The 4,207-nt window shown below is 41.7% G+C and overlaps 1 pseudogene; it reads left to right on the top strand.

Annotated features, from left to right (window-relative positions):
* The first annotated feature begins 1,788 nt into the window (after positions 1–1,788).
* Positions 1,789–2,892, top strand: LOC102875268 (annotated as a pseudogene).
* The last annotated feature ends 1,315 nt before the right edge of the window (positions 2,893–4,207 follow it).

Here is a 4,207-nt window from a genome sequence, read left to right as displayed (position 1 = left end):
CCTGGGGGAGGGAGTGTAAAACAATGAAAGAATTTTACTTTTCCAAGAAGGGAATGTACTGGGGGGGAGGGTTGAGAGGGGAGAAAATGCAACAATGAATGAATGGAAGTCCAAAGACTCTGTAAATTTTCATTGAAATTAATAATAATAAAGTTAAAAATATAAAAAAGAAAAAAGAGTGTTTCTTCTAGATTTCTGATAAATATAGATTGAAAATTTACACTTACTTTCAAAGTTTTAAGGTGTCATTTAATTTTATCATTGTCATCCTACACGGCAATTTAATATTCAAATGTTATCAATTTGCTATATCTTGTTTCTTTGAAAGATTATTGGTGCCTCTTTCACTGCACTTAGAATTGCCTGATAGAGCTGGCAGTGAAATGAAGCAGTAAACCTGATGAACTGGAATGTTTCATTCCAAGATTGGCTAACACCCAACTCTAAATTAGAATACAACAAAAATTTCAAGTTTTATTTACATACAAACTTGACTCAAATGCTGAGTCAAAAAAATGCAAATTTCACTTCTGACCTGTCAGTGCAAGAGCAGGTTGAATCTGGACACAAGAGCAACCCTTACTTTGTCCAGAATTTTATTTCTCCTGGCTTTCCTTCTTCGAACGAAATAACAAACTGATTGCCAAACTCCGTTTTGCTCCATCTCCACAAATACTTTCATACCATGGAGGTAGCTCTAAAAACATGCGTTAGGAAATGTTTTTCCCCCTACAGCCTTCTGTGTTGGAGAAACAGAGCTGACTCCACCTCCCACAACAGCAAAAGAAGAATTACCTGCAAGTAAGAACAACACTCCTGGCTAGAGGAAGGGAAATGCCAGTTCCCTATGCAATATCATATTCTCTGCCAATTGTGACTTTTCCAGACACTAGATTCAGAGGGAGTATCAGGCTTATTCCAGGTAAACCAAAGGGAACAAGAGATGAAAAGAAAAAGTGCAGAAGGTTTGGATGGCCTCTTTCTCTGACACCTGATCTGATGAAAAAAAGAAAACAAAACAACCAAGAACCTCCAACACCCACAAGCACAAGAATAAAGCTCAGCAACTATAGAAATTAGGAATTGAAAGCCAAGTTACAAAGCATATTAGCACAGGCTGGAACTTGCTAGAGCATCTGAACACTTGACAATTCCCTTTTCTGGCTTCTCCCCAGTTGGTGTTAAAGAGAGCTTTCTAGTCTTGTGAGCTCCACTGCTCACATTAATAGACCTACAAACGTGATCTGAACACAGTTCTCAGAAAAGTCAAGGAGAAACTTTCCTATGCAGCAACACTAAAACTATATACCCCCCGCTTCTTGTTCGTAGTTAAATATACATTTTCTTTTTATGTTTCTATTATGTAGTTTGGGTCACTCTGGTATCACTGTCCATAGGGGGTTGCACTGTTAACCCAAAGGTGGTGCCTTTCTGGTTGTTCAAATCCACCAGAGGCTCCGAGAAAGAAAGATGAGCAATTTCTTCCTGTATAGTTTATAACCTCTGATAATCCACTTCAGGTTCAGCTATGAGTCAGTCCCAATTCAACAGCTATGAGTGGATGAGGGCTTATCCTATTAACTCATACATTTTCTTTTTTAAAAAATGCTCTCAGTTTTAATAAAAGTCTGTGTGATGATGAAAGGAATACAACCAATTTTATTTCTCCAGTAAGAAAAGGGTGTTGTTGTTATGAACCATCAAGATGGAACCAACTCGTAGATGACCCTCCAGTGGTTTTCAGAGGCTGTGAATTTCATTGTAAGTCATTGCTCATCTTCTTTGGCCATGGAGCAGCTGGTGAGTTGACAGTACAAACTCCTTACCACTATGCCACCAGAGCTCTCAGAAAAGAATGAGGGGGATGTGAAAGAGCTAAAAGCATCTCTACTCCTGTCATAACAGAGACATATGACCTGATTTTCCATTCCTTGTGTGGTAGACAGTGATCAATTCCATGTTATGACTCTAGTAACCAAGCACAGAAATTTTAGATCACTACTAGCTTAGGCTCAAAAGATTCAGACAAGGTAGGAAGACATTTGAACCCAGTGTTGTCAAATTTCAAACTTGTGGATTTTCCTTTATCCTAGTGGTTTCTAAATGTCGCTCATGGGCTAGCTATTAAACACTTGGCTCCTACTTAGCTCTATCTGGGCAGCTTTGTAAAATGCCTGGTTTCCAGAGAGCAAAAAGTCTAATCCAACAGATCTGGAATACAGCTTTGCATGGCATACTTTTAAAAAGTCTTAACATTTTCTAGACTGAGTATGCCTTGGGTACAGGCTGCGCAGCTGGAGGTGGCAGGAGGGGAGCCCCAGGCCAGGCTGCACTCTGAAAAAAACTGGTTAATGTAGGGGATGGTACCTGTGGAATACCTGCCTCATCATCATCCTCAGCAAGGACCAGTTCTGAGTAGTCTATGTCTCTGGAAACTACATTACCAACATTGAGGTGGAACGCAAGCAGTTGGAGCTCCATGGGACACAGCAGGGCAGGAATACTATAATTGCCTGGACCTCACTACCACCTAGACACTGACGTGATCCTCATGTGTTCCTCCATAGACAGTCCCGAAAGCCTAGAAAACATTCTGAGAAGTAAAACCCAGAAGAGAAGCACTTCTGTCCCAACATGCCCCTCACCCTAGTGGAGAAAAAGAAGGACATACAGCAGGATAAGCACACCAGTAGAGAGCTGGCTAAGATGAAAAAGGTGCCAGTTCAGTCTGAGGTAGGCCACGATATGGCAAATCGAGTGGTAGTGTTTGGCTACCTTGTGTGCTCAGCCAAGACTGAAGAGGAAGTATGGAAAATATTTGAGACAGCCACTTGAGCAGTAGGTCTCCAGGTCTGTAAGAACAAGTTCTGAAAGGGCTGTCCCATTTTCTGAGATCCCTTCAAAAGCCTCCCTACCTGCTTCCCTTTCAGGAGTGTAGACATTTCCCCTCCAGCTCTATCTTTCTAGGACTGAAGGAGCCCTCTTTCAGTTCCTTCAGCCCAGGACAACACTAAGTGTTCCCAGCCCCTGAGGTGGTGGTGGTGGTGCTGGTGCTGGTGGTAGTGGGTCTCTTCCAACTCCCTGGGAAGCTTGGTTGTGCTCTGCCCTTCCAGAGTCCCTGCTGCCGTGGAAGTGGGGCCCAAAGAATCTATCACACACCAGCAGTTTACACAGTTCCGGCTCATAGGAGAGTGTCAGAGGCCGGAGAGGTTAAGGATATGACCAGAGTTTAGGCTTCATATTTTCTTGCTTTGGACAGAGATCTTGTCTCTGACTAATTTTGTAGGGGGTAATCAATAAATGACATAGACTTATTAAAAAATTCTCTAAACTAAAATTTTAATTCATATTTTTTTTTGTTTCAAAACTATTTCCTCCTTGGATTCCTAATTGTTTTTTCTGGGGATTATTTTTTCCAAAATTTATTAATTAATTTATAAAAAAATCCTTGTTCATTAATCAAATCAAAGTCTAATACATCTGTTACTCTCAGTAAATGTATAAATCATCTTTCCACAAACTATGAAATGTATGTTCAAAATATTTAAGTTCCAATTGTTCTTCTTGTTGCTGTTGCTATGTGCCATCCAGTTGCCTGCAACTTACAGCAAGTCTATGTATATTAGCTCTGAACTGTGCCCTATCCTGAGCCAATACTATTGACTTCAACAGACCAAATCCCATTTCACCAGTCACTGAGTCAATCCATCTCATCCTGGGTCTTCCTCTCCTGCACTGTCCCGCCACCCTTCCAAGCATGATTTCCTCTCCAAGGACTCTCGTGGCCATGTGCCCAAAGTATGTAAGACAGCTTCAAAATCCTAACCTCCAAGAACAGACTTGGTTTCACCGTTTCCAAGGCAGACCTATTTGTTTTCTTGGCATTTCGTGGTATGTTCAAGACTCTTCTCCAGCACCAGAAATCAAAGGCATTGATTCTTCTTCTGTCGTCCTTAGTCATTGTCCAGCTCTCTGAAGCATAGCAAGTAATTGTGAAGACCATGGCCTGGATTTTGTTGTGTTGTTGTTATGTGCCGTCGAGTCGCTTGCAACTCATAGCGACCCGATGTACAACAGCCCTAAACTCCGTTCTGTCCTGTGCCAATCGCACTGTCTCTGATACTCCCATCCCAATTATCCCAGTCACTGAATCAATCCACCTCATAGAGGGCCTTCCTTTCCTGCGCCGTCCCTCCACCCTCCCAAG

Source organism: Elephantulus edwardii, unplaced genomic scaffold (genome assembly GCF_000299155.1).
Source record: "Elephantulus edwardii isolate Elephantulus edwardi_28Jun2011 unplaced genomic scaffold, EleEdw1.0 scaffold00081, whole genome shotgun sequence".
Taxonomy (NCBI): Eukaryota; Metazoa; Chordata; class Mammalia; order Macroscelidea; family Macroscelididae; genus Elephantulus; species Elephantulus edwardii.
Note: the sequence above shows the minus strand (reverse complement) of the source record. Positions and strands in the feature narration are given on the sequence as shown.